This window comes from Gopherus flavomarginatus, chromosome 1 (assembly GCF_025201925.1).
Source record: "Gopherus flavomarginatus isolate rGopFla2 chromosome 1, rGopFla2.mat.asm, whole genome shotgun sequence".
Lineage (NCBI taxonomy): Eukaryota > Metazoa > Chordata > Testudines > Testudinidae > Gopherus > Gopherus flavomarginatus.
In genome coordinates, this window is record NC_066617.1 from 17524024 (window position 1) to 17544761 (window position 20738).

Here is a 20738-nt window from a genome sequence, read left to right on the forward strand (position 1 = left end):
GGTGGAATCTCCTTCCTTAGAGGTTTTTAAGGTCAGGCTTGACAAAGCCCTGGCTGGGATGATTTAGTTGCGGTTGATCCTGCTTTGAGCAGGGGTTGGACTAGATGACCTCCTGAGGTCCCTTCCAACCCTGATATTCTATGATTCTATGATACAAACTTATACTGGTGTAACTACGTCATTCCAGGGTGAAAAAAATCCCGGTGTCAATAGTGCTAGGTCGACAGGAGACCTTCTCCTGTCAACATAGCTACCACGTCTCGGGGAGATGGATTAACTATGGTGATGGAGAAATTCTCTCGTCGGTGTAGTAGTGTCTTCACTAAGGTGTGACAGCGGTGCCACTGCAGCACTGTACATGAAGACAAGCCCCCAGGAACTACTAATAGCAATTTCTACCATTTTCCTCCCCTCCTGATTGATCCCTCACTTTGCAGAAAATACAGCTCAGGTTGATGTTGATTCCTATGCATTTCAAAATATTGTCTCTATTAAAGGAAGCAATAGCTATTTAGCCACCAACGGCTTCTGCCACGGTGCCCTCCACACGCTTTGTGCTTAAATAAACTCCATGTTCAATGGCAGAAAATGATCAGACTTGTCTGCTGCTGAAACTGAACCCCACCAGCGGCTTTTCCTGCTACAGCATAAGGCAATTTACAAGCACTCACCAGTTTGGGTTTATTCCAGCACCAGTGAAATCAATGAAAGATTGGAATGGGAGCAGCAGGAGGCCCCCATACACTGCTGTGCACCGGTTGGTTATACTGTTCCTAAAGGTTACATCCCAAACCAAGCTACCATTAAAGGCTGCTTGAAAGAATTGCTTTGCAACCGAACCTTAGTGGTATTAAAAAATATTATGAATGGACCCCAGATTATTGAGAAAGGACAAACCCCAAATAGTTCTGACACATTGGGGCCAGATCCTCAGCTGGTATGAATCAGCATGGCTCTGTTGTGTCTCTTTTCTAAAAATTCCTTGCTGCACATTTTCAGCAGAGGATAAGCTTCTGGTAACTTGTGCCAGAAAGGTTAGAACAAGTAGCTCTGAGCAGCCATCCTGAGCCAAAGCACAGTAACATTGCCAGGGTCAGCAGCAAGCAACGGGTTCAAACAGTGTGCAGTCAGCTATTTACACAGCAGCCCTCCTTGTGGGCCCTCTGCCATCCTCAGAGCGTGAAAGAGAATCAATCTTCTAGTTTAGCACCATCAAGATCTCTCTGATGCCAGGGATTCCGTTTTCGGCAGGGAAGACAGCACGGTCACAGAAACCAGAGCTCCCAGTTCCTTGCAGTATGCACCTCCTCAGGGCTGTTCACAAAATCCAAGTAGTATGAATCCAGAAGAAGTGAGTTGAAGTGAGTGGAGTTACACTGGTATAAAACTGACACAGGGGAAAGCCGAGTAAGGCTCCGTAGCTTTAGAAAAAGGCATGTGCACTTTAACTCTAAGCTCCGTGGTGAGCCATTAAGTGCCACACAGAACATACAAACATACACAATACTCCCCTTGCCATTTAAAAGACATCTGAGTGCAGCTATTTTTACTTTGCTCAGGACAGTGTTTTAAAGGCGGCAGTTCACATCTCTCCACAAACTGGGTTGTCTCCGAGCAAGTATTGCTGGATCACTTGCGCCTGGATGTGTATTATTAAACCAGTGCCAGAGCTATTATTAGAAACAATTGTCTCTCCTGGAAATTTTGCATTAGATGCTCAAATCTACTTTTCTAATTCTCCCCCAGCAGCAAACAGGCTAACAAAGCAGTCAAGAAAACAATCTTACATGTACCCATTTGCAGTGCACATAGATATATGCATGGAGAGATTAGAAACAGGGTCATTTATTTGCCATTTCTAGACTTCATATGTGGCAACTTTTCTGCTGTAATCTAGGAAGAGGAGCATGCTAGAAGTGAACATATTTCTGGGGCTTTGCTTTTGCAACCCCCAGCTCTGCATTTAACTTGCTGCAGCCATTTGGAATGTAGAAAGAACAGTCCATCTTAGCAGTCAATGGAAGCATGCATCCAGATCTGTCTGAATTCAAATATCTCCACCTCCCAAATCCCTGCTCCCCACCCCCAATGAATTCATACTGCTAGCACCTCTGCTTCTTGAACACAACATTTATTCATTTTTACACCCCCCCCAGCCACCCACTCACATACATTTCTGTCTCTCCATTTAAAATCAGTGGGGGAGGGGAAGCCCTTGTATCTTATAGAGAGATTTGTTTTTAATTACACATAATAAGAGATAAAAGATCTATTTTGAGCTGTTCTTCCAACAGCATTTTAAATATGCAGCACAAGCCATGGCCCCACTGAAGTCCCTATCTGAAAACAAAGGCACACGTTACCTTTCTTTTTTTCACCTCAGCGGCAGCAGCAGCACTTCAGATTTCAACCAGATTGTCCACAGAAAAAAGCATCCCATTAAATCCAGATTAAGCAGGCCTATGGCCTAACAAGCAGCATCCATTTCCCTGTCCCTCCTCCTCTGTGTGGCTCGCTAGGAGGCAGGCACAGCCCTTTTCTCCTCTTCTCTCCCCTCCCTCTGTGTGTGTGTCTGCAAGGAGTTCCACAATGCTACCACATCCCATCTCCCGGCTAACGGTCTCTTAGATAGACACTGGCGGCTGTCCAGAGCGAACCACAGCAATCTCCATCCTCAGCAGCTTAGCAAAAGAGAGTGGGGGAGAAGAAAAAAACCAAAACCAAACCCAAACCTGCTTGCAACACTGCAAGATTTCACACATGCAGAACATGCCACCAGAAAAGCATGGGAGCGGCTGCAAACCAATAGCCCTTCAATAACCCTTCTGCCGGCTTTGCTTCCAGCGCTTTTCGGATGAATGGCTCACGTGCAGGCAAAAACACACTTTAAATGAAAGGAGGCTGGCTGGGGGGGGGTGTGAGAGGGAGAGAGGGGGGAAGAGAGGTGGGGGGAAGCATCAGCAACTGACGGTGGGTCATGTGAAACATATGAACCCTTCCAAGCAGCGTGCGAGTATATTCATCTGGTGATCTGCTGAGCTCTGCCTTAACATCTGGGTTTATGACTAATGCCAAACCTGGGAAGGGAGATGAAAGATAGACAGTATGGTGGGGGGGTGGTGTGGATTTCCCTTCAATGCCTAACACACACACACACCTTTAAATAATAATAATCATGAGAAGAAGTGGGGGTGAGGGAAGCAGCCTGGACTTGTTAATCTTTCAATTTCCTTTCCAGCATATGCAGTCACGGCAAAGTTATGTCTTGAATTATGCTAGCAGCAGGAAGGAGCTATGCTGAGTCGGTGAAAATATTCCTAAGGAAAAGGAAGAGGAGCGAACAAATCAAGGAGCACAAGCCCAAAGAAATCCTTCGCTCAGGAGGCCCCGAGTCTGTTGGAAAAGCAGCACCAGCCTGATTCAAAGAGGAAGCAGTGTGAGGCTGTATCCTGTCTAAGGGATTGTCCACACATAGTTTTTGTACCACTTTAACTATCCCGGTATAAAAAGGTACAAGCTCCCTAGTGTGGCTGCAGTGCTTAGACTAGTCTAGCTATTCCTGTATGGGAAGAGGAATAAACTATAACAGGTAAAGGCATCTTTATGCCAGTATAACTGTGCCCACACTAACATACCAGTATAAAATCACACCCCTAATCGAAACAGTTAAATCACTGCAGACACTGTACAGACCAGATCTAAGACAGGGTAACCAGGCAACAAGTGAGAAAAATCAGGATGGAGGGGGAGAGATGAAGGGGATAGTAGGGTCCTATATAAGACAAAACGCCAGTATTGGGATGTCTGGTCACCTTAATCTAAGCCTGAGGTGGGCAAACTACAGCCCGCGGGCCACATCTGGCCTACGGGACCCTCCTGCCCGGCCCCTGAGCTCCTGCCCCCTTCCCCGTTCCCCGCAGCCTCAGTTCACTCCGCTGCCGGTGCAATACTCTGGGTGGCAGGGCTGCGAGCTCCCGGGGCAGTGCAGCTGTAGAGCTGGGGCCTGATGACCCGGTGCTCTGTGCTGCGCTGCGGCGTGGCAGGCTCCAGCCGGGCAGCATGGCTGCCTGTCCCAGTGCTCTGGGCGGCGCGGCTGTAGCGCCGCCAGCCACTGGTGTGCCAGACAGCGCGGTAAGGGGCCAGGGAGTGGGGTGTGTGTGTGTATATAAAGGGCAGGGGAGTTTGGGGTGGTGGTCAGGGGACCAGGGTGTGGATAGGGGTTGCGGCGGTCAGAGGGCAGGGAACAGGGGAGTTGAATGTGGGTAGGGGTCCCCAGGGGCAGTCAGGAAGGAGAGGGGGGGTTGGATGGGGCAGGAGTGCCGGGGGACCATCAGGGGGCAGAAGTGGGGGGGGTCAGATAAGGGGCGAGGGCGGCGCACGCCTGGCTGTTTGGGGAGGTGCAGCCTCTGCTAACTGGCCCTCCATACAATTTTGGAAACCCGATGCGGCCCTCAGGCCAAAAAGTTTGCCCGCCCCAATCTAAGCCCATGTGAAAAGTGGTCCAAACCACTACAGTTTACCTGTAGCGTTTGCAGCGATTGCTGTAAAATACTGGAGGGTGTTTTTCCTTTTCTTAGTAAGGGAGTTTCCACATTTGCTTCTCACCATTTCCCTCTGAGGACTGGAGTTTCTCCTGCAAGGTAACCGCTGCTCTGTAGCTGTTGTCGAGCGTTTCACAGCAGCTCTAGTGGGAAATGCTTTCCAGAAATAGCACTGTTTTGATGTGAGGAAAATATGAGAATCAGGCTTTTACAGAAATTGTCTATTTGTTTTATATTACCGAGGTGCTACCTGCAGCTCAGGCTGAGTTCAGTTTTGCACTTAGAGCAGGGATTCAGTTTTTGTTCTGTAGGAGAAAACACAGTGTCTCCTCCCCAGCATGACCACCCTGGTCCTTTGAATAGTGACTGGGTTTGAACAAAGATTGATTCCTATAGAATCATTCTGATTCCTATAGTGGGACTAGCCAGGAGAACTTGGTTTTATTCCCACCTCTGCTGGGTGACCGGGGTCAAGTCATTTCACCGCTCTGTGCCTCAGATTCCCCATCTGTCCAATGGCAAGAAGAGCGTTGGCCTCCTTTGTAAAGCACCGATAGATCAACGGATGAAAAGTGCTACGGACGAGTATTATCAGAGGTGGCCCATTTTCACGCTCAGAAGGTGCAGCTCAGAGTGGCCAGACTGGTCCATGTTTCCAGGGCTTAGTGGTCTGGGCTTTGTGAAATGGCGGAGCATATCTAGATACAGCCATGCTCGCCGCAGGGTCTCCAAACCCTGCCCCTATCTCTCCGCCCCAGGCTGCTGCTGGCACTGTTTAAATAAGTAGAAAAGTGATTATGGCCTCTGAGTGCTAAGGGCCAACGTGGGGAGGAGGTGGGGGTGAGGAGCAAAAAGCTGCACGTGGGACTGACCTCCCTGCTTTGGACATGGCTCCAGAGGCCAGAGCCCAGAGCGGCAGAGAGAGGGCAGGCAGGCATGCATGTGCAGCCTGGCCCCTTAACACTGCAGTGTGTGAGAGAGCCTTTCTGCTTCCTTCCCCATAGACTTCCTAGCCAGGAGACAGGAGGAGGAGGACACTGCAAGAAGACGGAAAGCGACCCCTGATGAGAGGCAGGAGAAGACAGGCTCTCAGGGGCCAGTTCTTTCCCAGTTCAGCGTGTCCCCCAGGTGCTCCAGCATGTGTTGGACCTACCCACCCAGGGGAATAGAAGCTGCTGCTGAACTCCCCAGGGAGATGGAGCAGTACCGAAGGAGGCTGCTCCGATCATGCTGTTGAGCAGACTGAGAGGAGCAGCTGCAGTGCTTGTGGAACCAGGCACATTGGCGTGTGAAGAGCCAGCGCAGGCAGAGCATCCACAGCAGCACTGGCCACGTGTGGGCAACAGAAGCGGTATTTGCAGGACTGGTCACCTCCTGTTTTATAAGAAGTGCAGCACTTGACCTGCTGGTGCCAACATGCTTTCTTGCTAGATGAGATGGACCTAAATAGTGATGCCAATTAATACAGCGCAGTGGCTCTCAAACTCCACTGCACTTCGAACAACAAAAATTTCTACATGACCCTGGGTGAGGGAAGGAGGGGCAGAGCCTGATCCCCGCTGCCCCGGACTAAAGCACTCAACCTTCAGCTTCAGCCATGGGTCCCAGCGAGTCTAATACTGGCCCTGGCGACCCCATTAAAATGGGGTCATGACCCACTTTGGGGTCTCAACAGCATATAGCCCGGCTTTCTGTTTATGTGGCAACAGCACAAATGCCAGCTGCTTTGGTCACTCGTGCAACTGCTTTGGAAATGGATCTTGCCCATTTTATAGTAATATCTCCAAATTTAGATGAAGCTGGACCAGAACTTTAATCTTATCCTTTCAGGGACGGGTCAGATTCATACCCATCCTCCCACAGTTTTCACCTGGGCTGGCTGAAAGGGAAGATCCTATTTTCTGGATTCTCATTGGCTGCAGCCCAAAATGGCTGAAATCTCACTGGAAAGCTGATCTCAAGAGATTTTTGGTATTTGTGATAGGAGGGGACCAGAAATACAGATGCTGGAAGTAGGGGTTGGGGGTGCTGCTGCACCCCCTGGCTTGAAGTTGTTTCAATCATATGCAGGGTTTACAGTTTGGTTCAATGGCTCTCAGCACCCCTACTAGACAAACTGTTCCAGCGCCCCGACCAGAAATCTTGCTGGAATCGCTCAAGACCTGAACCTCAGCCCTCAGTGGCCTTGAATCTGAATGCCATGCTAAATCTAGTCGAGCGCAGAACAGTAGCACAGCATTCCCAGTCCATCTCGCCTCAAAAATCAGTGGTAAGGAAAGGTAAATCCATCTCACGACATCACTCACCATGCAAGTGTCTGCTCAGGCTTGTTCCAGCACAGGAACATGCCAGGCCAATGCCCTCAGTTAGGCAGCTACTTAAATTAGAAAAGCCCCAAAGTAATATCCCTGACCCATCTCCCTGCATCTCAAACCAGCCTTTGACTGAAAGCCATCCTTTCCTGACAGAGCCACCCTCCACGTACATACGGAACCACACCCTGGTGGTGCATTATTCTGTTCACAGCTTTTGTGTTAAAGAAACAGTAAGAGACAGTGCAAGCCTCTAATTGAAAAGTGATTCACTTCATGTACAGTAACAAAGCTTCACTGGAAGGTGAGGTTCAGTCTGCCCAGAAGTACAGTTCACACATTTCAGTGCAGCGTGGGGGATTTTCATTATCCTCGGCTGCAAATGCCAACTCACAATGGCCAAAATCCTCTCTCCTCTGCACAGGGCCCCAAGTAAATGGGCTGGGCGCTGGCCAGGCATCAAGATGGGAAAGGATCTTTCCCCCTGGCCCACACCAGAAGCGTTTATCGCTAATGCAAGGCCATTCATCTAGCTTAGGTACTTACATGGCCCCCATCTCTACAGCATCTGAGCCCCTCCCAGATATTAATATATCGATCCCCACACTGCCCCTCTGTGGTAGGACAGTGCGATTACCGCCATTCTATAGGTGGGGAACTAAGGCACGAAGAAACCAAGTGACTAGTCTGAGGCAGAGCAAGAAATTGAACCCAGGTCTCTTGAAACCCAGGCTAACAGAATTACCACTGGAGCATCCTTCTTCTCTGGAATACTCCTGCATCATTCCATGCAGGTGCAATGGCTAGCTAGTGCATCCACGTAGATGTGACTCTACTGGCCATGTCACTGCTACCACCTCAGCCCACCCTCTCCTTACAGACATAATACCGCCCCACCCCCACAATCAGCTGAAGCCCAAACGCCGGGGAAAGTCACCTAAAAGAGAGACACAGCAAACATGAATGCAGGAAGCTTTAAGCAATGTGGGACTCAATTCTGAGCCATTTTCTGCATCCTCACTGTCATGATTCAGCATTTGTGCCCTTAAATAACTGTCTAGTCAGAGCAGAGATAACATCAGGTTTGTGCACAAAGGAGAGAACTTTGGGCCTAGAAATGGAGGCTGCTTCTTGCACTGCTGCAAAGGAAGGAACATGCATTGCCTCTGCCATGTGGCAACGAGGAAGGGGTGCAGACCCAGTCGCTTTTTCTGCTAACAATGGACACGGAACTCACTTAGACTAGGAGAGAAGCATTATCCCCAAACCTTCCCTCCTTCACTGCAGAGCTGCTGCCTAGAACCTTCCTCAGCCTGGTCCCAACTGGCTTCATGTTTCAGATTTAAAGAAACAGTCCATGTAACCTCAGAGCCTGCAGGACAGAAAATAGGTTTCCAAGGAAGAACCAGGACCAACGGTTTCACTCATTCTGTTGGCCATTGATTTTGGGTGCCTTGATATTGGCGTGTTATAGGACCCAGAAGCTGTGGATTCAGACCTCTAGAAGAACACTGTTGCGGGGACAGCAGTAAGTGGGAAAGGTGGGGCATACAGAAAGCAGTAAAGCAGTGGGAAATAATTTGTTTTGAGGGTCAGCGTTCTTTCCCGTTTCCCAGTCTCAGACAAATCAATCAGCAGGGATAGTAGAGAATGGTATATAGATTCCCTCACATAAACAGAAACAAGAGTTGTCATTTATGTAGTCCCTTTAAACCAAACACTGCAAAGCACTGCACAATATTGATTAACTACACTTTGCAATACCCCTGAGGGATAGGGAAGTGTTATCCCTATGGGCAAACACAGAGAGGCCTAGAAACTTGCCTAACATTACCCCCTGAGCTAGTAGCAGAGCCAACAATGAAGCCAGGATTCATAACTCTTAATCCCAATGCTGAAACCACTTGTCTCCATCTCTTCTCACGGACATGTGTATTGAAATGCAGTATTACCTAACAATAATTCTTCCAAGTGTGACTATTCGCCTTATGCTCAAACCTCTTTAAATGGCCTAGTGTAATTCAAAAGCAATAGCAACAATATTTTTCTTCAAGTTTCCACAGCTTCACAAGGTCTCCGGGGCCTGTCAGTACCCAAACAATGAAACTACATAACAACCGTTTAGTCTGGACTCGTCTAAGCTACAGTCATCAGGACGATTAGAAGCAGGCCGTAGCTCGTTCTTGCTCCAGCCAGTTTGTATTATGGCAGGACCTGAAAAGGGAACAGCAACCCAAATATTTAACTTTAAAATATGCAGAGGGAAGCATCTAGCAAGCAGATTCCCAGACTCAAAAACAACAACACACCAGTTGCTTGTTATTGCTTTCTGATAATAAAGTTACAAAAACATACAATGGCCTCATGAGAAAGAAAAAAAAGTGTTGACAATCATTTCCATTCTCGTTAGCAAAGATTAAAGCAGCGCCATGCTTTACATGGAATGTGATGCTAGGCCTGTGAGTGCTATCCAAACCTGAAAGCCTCTACATGAGCATTTCTAGTGTTTTCAGAAGTGTATTTCCAGCCTCATAAATATTGCATATGCCAGAACCGCATTAATTAGTACGAAGGGGGTTAGACAAAATGTCACATAATGAAATAATACTTAGAGTGCTTTGCATCCATAGACTTTAAAGGACTTTGCTAAAGAGAATGTCATTATCACAGTGTGACAGATGGTGACACCGAGGCATAAGGAGGTGAAATGTTACTAAGTGATTTAGGAGCCTTTCATTTTTAAAAGAGATGTTCGGAATTTAGAAGCCTAATTCTCATTGAACGTTGATGCTCCCAGGCCCCACATATGCTCAGATATTTAAGTGCCTAACTACCACTGAAATCAACGAGTTAGGCACCTAAATACCTTTGAGGATCTAAGTCACCAAGTTACTTTTGAAAATGGGACTTAGACACTTTTTGAAAAGGCCACAGAGTGAGTCAGTGGCAGAGGTAGGAATGGAACTGGTTTCTGCACTGCCAGGTGTCCACTGGACAATGCTGCTGCTTACCTTTAATGAACGGAATCAGATAGACAGCCCCAGAGAGCAAGGACCACGTTCAGCCCTGGTATCAGTGGAAGCAGCTCCCATTGAAGTCAATGGACATGCACGTGGTTACAGCAGGGCTTAATGTGCTCCTCAGTGCTCGGTTCAAGAATGACAGAACAGGGGTAGTATGGGCAGAGCCAGTACGGGTAGAGACAGTTTCGTTTCATGCCCATATGCCTTGGCCTGTCCATTGAGACTGCCAACAAGTGTCATTGTTGCTACTTGGCAAACCATCCTTTACACTAGGAAACTAGGAACTGGACTGAGATGATCCATTCATTACATACATGCCAACAAGGAGTTCTCAGGTCTGAAGTTCCATCAGCTGTCACTCTTGTGGATCTGGATTTGAGCCAGCGACCAAGAGGTGAAAAGTTCCATACCCTGTTACCAAGCCAGTCCCCTCCTATCTCATTTGTGTTCAGTAATATCCTGGAATGAATTGTCTTTCTGACATGGTTAGATACTGAGAGTCTGAACCAACCACACAGAAACCACAGATGACTCATTCAGAAACGTGAAATGGAATCCGTCATAGACAGCACCTCATTTATGTAGCTAGATATGGACTGGATGGCCTGTAAATGATTCAGGAGATAGAAGCTATAAAATCCTGAGTGCCACAGAGCAGCATATTTCAGGCTGGGACTATCTCCAAATTGGCTGCATTGCCCACAAGATGTTTCCAGTTATCTCTTACCCAGAAATCTTAAACTTCTGAGAAAACGATGCCTCTTTACTTCCATCCCATTCTTCCACTATTTTCCAGGACAATCCCTTAAGTCCTGGGAGTGCAAAGGAGGAAAGTGGGGGAAGAGAGAGAGTTTGGCTTTGGACGAAATATGCCTGCAGGGCATCAGATCAGTTTTCACACAGACTATACAGGACGGATCCCAGGGAGTGAGAGGAGGAAGAAAGCAGAGCTTGACATTTTCAGAAAGTCAGTGTAATAAACTCTCGGTTCATTGGACTATGAAAGTGTATGCCAGCAGGATGCTGAGCGATTACACAGACAAATAAAGCCGAGCTGGGGTAGTGCCCATAACTTAGGCTCTCTGTGAGGTAATGAGAGATGGACTATGAGCACAAGCCAGAATACCAGCTGCTCAGCACTGGGGCTTAAGACTTTAGTCCTGGTCTGTGGCCTTGTGGGGTGCCCAGATCTCATGGTGGCTGGCTGTGTCCCAGATTGACCTACTACAGGTCAGTCTGGGCACCCAGGGGGAAATCAAAGCAAATAGCCCTGCTGCACAGTGGCACTAACAGAGCAGCATGGGAAATGTGGAGCCCATGCCAACAAACGTCCCACCCTCCTGTTGGGACACAAGGGCAGTGGGAGTCACAGCAGTCCTGTGGGAAGAGATGGACCTTGCTTATTTTGAAACTTGATGTGAAGGGTTTGAGCCTGCTCCATCTCATTGGGAGAGAGCAATGGATGGCGAGCTTTGGCCCTAGCTTCCGCTCTCCATGATTGCTGTGCGGTGGAAGGAGTTTTTTGGCCTCTAAAAGGTCCTTCTTCATGCTGAGCAAAGCTCAGGGGTGCTCCTTCAGGGAGAATTGTTCATAGGCCTCACAGTCCCATTAAAGACCTTTGCCAGTCAGCCAGGGTAGCACCAGCCCCTCTCCCCCACCCCCAGGACGCTGAGAGAAGCAAGGAGCATGCTGTGCAGTTCCTCCACCATTAGAATTGGATTGCCTCTATGGCAGGGGTGGTGGAATATCTCTGACTCCACCCTGCGGGGGATGGGAAGGATACAGAATCGTGGCAATGTAGGGCTGGAAGGGACCTCGAGAGGTCTTCCACTCCAGCCCCTGTGCTGAGGCAAGACCAAGTAAACCATAGACTATCCCTGACATGTGTTTGTCTAACCTGGTCTTAAAAACCTCCAGTGACGGGGATTCCACAACCTCCCCTTGGAAGCCTATTCCAGAGCTTAATTATCCTTATAGTTTTTCCTAATATCTAACCTAAATCTCCCTTGCTGCAGATTAATCCCATTACTTCTTGTTCTATCTACAGTGGACATGGAGAACAATCAATCACCAGCCTCTTTATAACAGCCCTTAATATAGTTGAAGACTGGTATCAGGTCCCCCTGGGTCTTCTCTTCTCAAGGCTAAACATGCCCAGTTTTTTAAGCCTTTCCTCATAGTTCAGGTTTTCTAAACCTTTTATTGTTTTTGTTGTTTTCCTCTGGGCTCACTCCAATTTGTCCACCTCTCTCCAAAGGTGTGGTACCCAGAATAGAACGCAGCACTCCAGCTAAGACCTCATCCATGCTGAGTACAGCAGGACAATTACCTCCTGTGTCTTACATATCACTCCTGTAAATACACCCCACAAGGATATTAGCTTTTTTCGCAACTGCATCCCATTGTTGACTCATATTTAGTTTGTGATTCACTATAACCTCCAGATCCTTTTCGGTAGTACTACCGCCTAGCCAGTTATTTCTCATTACGTGCACTTGATTTTTCCTTTCTAGGCGTCGCACTTAATACTTGTCTTTGTTGAATTTCATCTTGTTGATTTCAGGCCAACCCTACAATTTGTCAAGATTATTTTGATTTTTAATCCCATCCTCCAAAATACTAGCAACCCCTTCCAGTTTGGTATCATCTGCAAATTTTATAAGTCTACTCTCCACTCCATTATCCGAGTCGTTAATGAAAATATTCAATAGTACCCGAGCTAGGACTGACCCCTGTGGGATGCCACAAGATACAGCCTCCTTTTGATGGTGAACTGGGAGTGGGCTGCTGCAGCAGAAGACTTCAGGAGGTTGTATGCAAGGAAGAACTTCCCTTTCAGAAAACAGCTTCCTCAGTGGCAGAAGGGCACCTTAAGGATGAATAAAGCCGTTGGAGGGGGCTTTAAACTATTCTTGATAGTTCATCAGTAGGCTGGGCACTTGTCTCCTTTGCTACAGAAAAACTGTGTAGATAGCAAAGGCCTGAGGACAAGCTATAGGCAACTAAGATTGTTGACCTCTTTATGAAGAATCTCAGGGATTACAATTAACCAGTCCCAGTACAGACCACTGAATAGTCTTCTCTGTTAAGGAAAGACAATTGTGAATGAAATAAAATTAACTAGTTGACTGCTCCTGGGTTTGGAGTATTCTTTCTCCTAAGTGACACCCATATGGCACCAAACTGGTACCAGTACTCTGTAGGACTTGCCGCTACATTATTACTTAGGTCAGCAGTGACTAGTGTCACTATAATAATAGTCATTTTTGTTTACTTTGCTTCTTTTTTCCAAAGCGTCCTGTGTATTTTATAACAAACCAGAACAACAGTATTTTGTGTTTCAGCAGTGCCCTTTTATCTCAAAATTAGCATTGGTCAAAGAGCTTTTCCTGTCAAAAATGGTGTGATTTTAAAAACAAATGTTTTTTCACAAACAGCTCTGTGCCTTTCTTTTGATGTTTTTAAAAAAAATCTTGAAAACATAAAATGATATTGAAATAGTCACTGAAATTTTTTTCTGGTAAATAAAAAAATCTCAAAAGCCATTTTGATAATGTTTTAGACAATGTTTCAAAATACAAAGGTTTAAAGCAACTTTTAAAATTAAAAAAAGTTGTATGGCTCCAAACAAACAAACAACAGGTGAGTTTGAAACACTTTGCAATGAAAACAACATCAGCAGTTAACTTACTTTTGCAAAAATATATGATTTTCCAAAACAGGTTACAAACACTAAAAGGGCACAATCAGCTTGAAATCTGGTCAGTTTAAGAAGTGAGTTATATTCAGGCTCAGCTATTGTGGTACTCTCTGAGTCGTCTCACAAATTTCTGTTATTTTACAATCAAGTTTTTTCTACTGTTATATTTTTTCTTTGCCCTGTTGCAATAGGAAAAACCCATCAAACAATAGGGGAAAATGGCTGCGATGATACAGGCCAAATAGATTTATGGTTTTCAAATTGATGTTGTCCCTTTAATTAAGACTCATACTACCTCTATGAGGTGAGATTATTATCCAGATTGAACATATGGGGAAAACTGAGGAACAAAGAGATTAATTTACCTGACTAAGGTCACGTACCAAATCAAACACAGATTGGGGAATAGAACCTGTATCTCATGACTCTGAGCTAGTCCTTTTATTTTAATTCCAAAACCATTCTACCTCCTCACCCTAATTAGTGTTTAACAAAGGCTATTTCACTTCTGATAATTTCTTCTCCAATTTCTACTTCACATCTGGTTTGTTTTTTGGAGTCTTACCAGGCAATCCTTGCACACATAGCAAGTAAACAGCAAATAAACCTTCACAGAATGGAAAGTTCAAGGGAAAGATCTCTTTCTCTGGAAAATAGTTTTCTGACCTATCATGTTTGCATTTAGGCCCAGTCAATCACTTTAGTAAGAAACACCCAAATTACACTTAGTCCAAAAGCATTTAAAGTTTTTTGGTATTTTATAAACAAACATTGCAACAGTCATAATACTGCCCTGCCAAAGCCAAGAGCTGAATGTTACTCAATTTGTTGTATAACTTGAATTCAATTGTTGTGCTTCTTACATCTCCATGAGCATGTGCTGCTAGTGCTGCTCTGAATACAATTTCCTATTAATTAATAAAGCATGTATTTTGGGAAAAAAACAGATGATGATGGTGATAATGATGACGACAACAGTCTTTCGAGTCTTCTAATATCTCTGCAGGCTGTTAAACAGCAGCTGCTAAAGTCAGAACTTTTTTAAAATCAGCAAGTCTAGAAAACTTGTATCCAAGAGTTTAAAAAAGAGCTTTCTGAGGAGCTCGCTCGACTGTTAATGTTGATTTTCAATAATTCTTGGAACCCTGGGGAAGTTCCAGAAGACAGAAAAAGAAGCTAATGTTGTGCTAATATTTAAAAAGGGTAAATGGGATGTCACGGGCAATTATAGGCCTGCCAGTCTGACAGGCAAGATAATGGAGCAGCTAATACAGGATTTGTTTAATAAAGAATTAAAGGAGGGTAATATAATTAATGGCAATCAACCTGAGTTTATGAAAAATGGATCCTGTCAAACTACCTCGATATCTTTTTTTGATTAGATTACAAGTTTGGTTGATAAAGGTAGTAGCGTTGATGTAATATACTTTGACTTGGTACCACATGACATTTTGGTTACAAATCTAGAATGATATAAAATTAACCCGGCACAGATTAAATGGGTTAAACACTCATTAACATGGGTCTCAAAATGTAACTGTAAGCAGGGAACCATCATCAAGTGGGTCTGTTTCCAGTGGGGTCCTGCAGGGATCTGTGGTTGGCCCTAGGCTACTTAACATTTTTATCAATGGCCTGGAAGAAAACATAAAAATCATCTCTGATGAAGTCTGCAGATGACACAAAACCTGGGGGAGTGGGAAATAATGAAAAGGACAATAATACAGCACAATCTGGATCTCTTAGAAAATCGGGTGCAGGCAATTACTATGTGTTTTAATACAGCTAAATGTAAATGTAGACACTTAGGAATAAGGAATGTAGGCCATATTGTCAGGATGGGAGACTCTATCCTGGAAAGCAGTGACACTGAAAGAGATTTGGACAACGGTGGTGGGTAATCAGCTGAACCTATGCTCCCAGGGTAACACTGGAAAGGGGAGCAATCCTGGGATGCATAAACAAGGGAATCTCAAGCAACAGCAACAGTGAAGTTATTTTACTTCTGTATTTGGCACATGTGCAACCACTGTGGAACAGTGTGTCCAGTTCTGGTGTCCGTAGCTCAAGAAGGATGTTGAGAAATTGGAGAGAGAGTGTTCAGAAAAGAGCCATGAGAATGATTAAAGGGTTAGAAACCTGCCTTAGAGTGACAGACTCAAAGAGCTCAATCCATTTAGCTTAACAAAGAGAAAGTTACGGGTGACTTGATTACAGTCCATAAGTACCTACTTGGGGAACAACTATTTAATAACAGGCTCTTCAGTCTCGCAGAGAAAAGTGTAACATAAACCAATGGCTGGAAGTTAAAGCGAGACAAATTCAGACTGGACATAAGGTGTACATTTTTGACAGTGAGGACAATTAACCACTGGAACAATTTACCAAGGGTTGTGGTAGATTCTCCATCAGTATCATTTTTAAATCAACACGGGATATTTTCCTATAAGATCTGCTATAGGAATCATTATGGGGAAGTTCTATGGGGTGTGTTATACAGGAGATCAGACGAGATCATCAGAATGTTCCCTCCTGACCTTAGAATCTGTGAATCAAGCCAGGGATAGAATACGGGTCTCCTGATTCCCAGTCCAGTGCATTAACCACAAGACAATTATTCCTCAGCTATGGGAGGCTGAAGTACTCTACTGATTTATCTAATAAAAGCTTTCCCACCAATGTGCCTCAGTCCTATCTATCCATCTATGAAACTTACCATAGTATCTGAGCACCTTCCAGCCCTTAATGCATTTATCCTCACTACACACCTGTGAAATAGGGCTGTGCTATTATCCCCATTTTACAGATGGGGAGCTGAGGCACAGAGAGACTAAGTGACTTGCACAGGGTCACCCAAGAATTGAACCCAGGGAAATTAAAACCAGGACTCACGTGTCCCAGTCTAGTGCCTTAATCTCTGGACCATCCTTCCTTCAAAGATCACATTTAAGCAGAGCTTAAATTCTCAGAGATTATTCCCAGGAGACCCCCTCCTCATCTCTCCCATTCAGAGCTCTGGGCTTCAGTTGCATGGCGGAGGGTCTCAGGGCTTTAGCCCCACAAGGACAGGCTGGGGCTTGGGGCTTCAGCCCCATGGGCAGGTGTGCAGGGCTTTAGCCCTGTGGTGGGAGAGGCACCAGGACTGAGGGCTTCAGTCCTGTGAGGTGTGCGGGGCTCAGGGCTTCAGCTGCACGGTGTGTGTGTGTGTGTGTACGTACATGAACTGTGGTTTTAGCACTGCAGGGCTTGGGGGTTCAGGCCCGTGGCAGATGCTGGGGCTCCTGTAGGTTTGAAAATATTTACTGAAGGGCTCCAGCTGAATGTAAGCCCTGCTTTTAGGAATGAGGGGGTATTTTACTTTCTAAGATCTAACCTGCCACTTAAGGTATCTTTGTACTGCAATTAGACATCTCTGTCTGGCCCATACCAGCTGTCTTGGGCTTGGGGGGGGTTTAATTGTGACATAAACACTTGGGCTAGATCCTGGGCTGTAGGACCCTGCAAGGTTGGAGGGTCCCAGAGCTTGGGCTGCAGCTCAAGCCTGAATGTCTGCACCACAATTAAACAGCCCCTTAGCCCAAGCCCCATGAGCCTGAGTTAGCTGGCACTGGCCAGCCACGGGTTTCTAACTGCAGTGTAGACATACTTTTAGAGGCATTTACAGGGGTAGTTTCTTTGATCCAGACAGCTGTTCACTAAGAGCAGGCTGAGATACTAGGACATTTTTCAGATCACCAAGCCACCATCTGATCATAATAGCTTTTGATCGCTACCAACCTGAGCTTGGTTCACAGATGTAATCCTTGAGTGAAAGACTCCATTATCCCATAACCAGTCCCTGAGCCATCCAGTCCTACCAATGATAAAACTCTTGACACATTGAATGGATTGACTGGAAAGCTGACCCAGTTGGATTCATAAAGTCTGATAACAGGGCAGACATTCATTACCAGATTTTAAAAATTGGGGTCTAAATTCTGCCCTGAGTCAGCCTCGTGTCACTCCAGAGGAAATGTGCATTGTTTGTTCTGTAGATTAATAGGAAGACTTCAGCTTTCATGCCTTAGGAAAGACAGTCTGTGGTTGATGTTGGAGATCTGAGTTCTGTCCTCAGTTCTGCTACTATGCCTTGTATGGCCTTGGGAAGTTATACAATTGCACATTGTTCTACAAGTGGGGAAACTGAGGCAGACAGAACAGTTCTTCACTGCCTCCCGCGTGTTGTGACGCTTCATTCATTAAATTCTGAGTGGGGAGCAAATACTTCAGTTATAATAAATAAACTAATCACCACTTGCTAGTCTGAGATTTTCCACACGCTGATCAATTTACAAAATGGAAATTATATTCAGACAAGCAATAAAAGCCCATGCTAATGGGGATGTAAGATACACAGCAATTAAACTAAAGCTATACACACATCAAGTAATGTTCGGCCTTTGGCAGAGCAGTATTATGACTGTTGCAATGTTTATTTATAAGATTCTGAGCACATTTAAAATGTTTTCAGAGTAAGTGTAATTTGGGTGTTTGTTATTAAAGCAATTAATTAGGCATAAATGCACACACTGTTGGTCAGAAGAATATTTTCTGGCAAAACAGATCTTTTCATTGAACTTTTAATGGAATGCTGCATGGGCGTGAGTGTGGAAACAAAATTGGTCCCTAATTTTAAACAGCCTGGGTGCACCCGTGCAAATAGCTGATTACATGCACACAGTATCTTTTGTACACACACAGATTGTAACTGAACAAACCAGTGCCATTTAGATCAACAACTCCCTCTTTTAGATATATATATAGAATGCACATTGAACCTCTTCCATGGATTTCAAGGGCTTTGGATTGGCTCCACTGTAAGATTCAAACTGAAAATTACACTCTTTTGTGAGTGCAGTTTAGGCTTTTGTTTTTGAAAATGAGACTCCTAATTTTGAAACAGCAGTTCATTCCCAGCCTGTCACATCTCTCTCATCCTCAGCTTACCAATCGCTTATTCCCTTCCACAACAGTGACCTTGTGCTTTGAAAATGCAGTGTTGCCAACTCTCACAATTTTATTGCAAGTCTTATGATATTTTAGGTTTTTCTTAAAGTCACAGCTCCTGGAATCATACCAGGATGTGATAATCTCACCTTTCATTTTAATAAAGAAAGTTTCTTGCATTCATGGCTGCAGATAAAAAAAACTGAAAAACATGAAACCTAAAGACTCAAACATCAGCTGGCAAATAAGAAGAAATCTAAAATCTATTATTTTTTAAAAGCAATTGCATGATTTCAAACACCCGGGATTGACAATAATCACAGACTCATAGAACTGTAGAATCACTGGACTGGAAGAGACCTTGAGAAGTCATCTAGTCCAGTCCCCTGCACTCATGGCAGGACTACGTATTATCTAGACCATTCCTGACAGGTGTTTGTCTAACCTGCTTTTAAACGTCTCCAACGATGGTGTGATGGAGTAGGGGCTGTCTGTGTGGGGAATGGGAGAGCAGGGCAGGACTTTAGGGGATGGATGATACCGGAGCCTGTAACCTGAGCTAGGTAAGGGAGGGGAAAGGTCAACACCTTTGCCCGGGAAGGGGGACAAAGGAAGGGAGTGGCAGGAGGGAAGCAGTTTGAGTTTGGGCTTGGGGCTGTGTGGGCGGAATTCAGGGAATCCTAGCTAGGATCCAAGCACCCTGAAAGCCCAGAAGGACTCGATGGAGGGGTCCTGACTGTGCCTGCAAGCTCTGCTGTAACCTGTGTTCCTGTTGTCCAATAAACCTTCTGTTTTACTAGCTGGCTGAGAGTCACTGTGGGTCCCAGGAAGAGGGGTGCAGGGCCGGACTCCCCCACACTCCGTGACAGATGGAGATTCCACGACCTCTCTAGGGAATTTATTCCAGTGCTTAACCACTCTGATAGTTAGGAAACTTTTCCTAATGTCCAACTTAAACTGCCCGTGCTGCAATTTAAGCCCATTGCTTCTTGTCCTGTCCTCAGAGAACAATTTTTCTCCCTCCTTCTTGTAAGAACCTTCTCTGTACTTGAAAATGGTTATCACGTCCCCATTCTTCTCTTCTCCAGACTAAACACACACAAGTTTTCCAGTCTTTCCTCACTGGATGCTTTCTAGACCTTTCATCATTTTTGTTGCTCTTCTCTGGACTTTCTCCAGCTTGTCCACATCTTTCCTGAAATGGGGCTCCCAGATCTGGACACAATATGCCAGTTAAGGCCTAATCAGTGCAGAGTAGAGTGGAACAATTTATTTCTTGTGTCTTGCTGAGAACACTCCTGCTAATACATCCCAGAATGTTTGTTTTTTGCAACAGTGTTACACTGAAATGAAAATGGAGCATGTTTTCCTTTGTCACAGATGCTTTACGGTTATTTATCATGTTGCTTTTTAAGCACTTTATTGCCTAGTGCAGTGGTCCCCAACTTTTTTGTGGCCAGTAGCACATACATATTTTCAGAAGAGTGTGGTGGGCGCCAACAATTTTTCAAGGCTTATTTTGCATTTGTACATTAAATAATACAAAAAGCATCATATTTAATATTACATAATATATGAATCCATAAGATAAAAAGGGTAATTTTATATGTAAAAAGTATTAATTAAATTATTTGGCAATTACTCTTTCACCTTACCATCTGAATTTTCTCTTTTTTATCTACCTGTAAGAAAAATTAAGGAGTTTTTACAAAATAAATATCATAAACAGTTTTCATTTTATTTATTTTAAAAAAGTAAAACATTGTTGAACTGTTGGTCCAGATATATTTATTATTCTTACTTTAACATAGATAGCCAGTTATGGTTAATTAAAAATATTCTTTGTATTGTTACTTGTATCTGGATTTCAATAAACAAACAAACAAATATGAAAAAAATTAAACACAAGTTAATCATACACGCTCATCAGCACTTAATGGAAAATAGGTATCATTAATGCATGTGTTTTTTCTAATAAAGTCAGTGTGATTTTTGGCACTGCATTTCTTCAGCCAATTTTTTGTAGTTGGGAGAGTAGGATGATATTCCCGTTCGTAAGCAATCATCAAGATGGGGATCTGTAAGCTGAGATCTGTATTTTGATTTTATGATGTTCATTGTTGAAAACAGAACTTTGCATAGATAAGTGGAACCGAAATAAGATTTTATTTTGTAT

The 20738-nt window shown here is 44.8% G+C and overlaps 1 protein-coding gene across 7 annotated transcripts in view; it reads right to left on the bottom strand.

Moving 5' to 3' along the window:
• The window catches only part of FRMD4A (FERM domain containing 4A), a 554591-nt gene that overhangs the window by 215523 nt on the left and 318330 nt on the right, over positions 1-20738 (bottom strand). Inside the window, exon 1 of one of the 7 annotated variants that reach the window (XM_050936797.1) lies at positions 2364-2533. The exons of the other annotated variants lie outside the window; for them this stretch is intronic. The gene's annotated coding sequence lies outside the window, so the exon portion shown is untranslated. Of the gene's footprint in view, positions 1-2363; positions 2534-20738 lie in introns of those variants that run through there. 7 annotated transcript variants of the gene reach the window in all.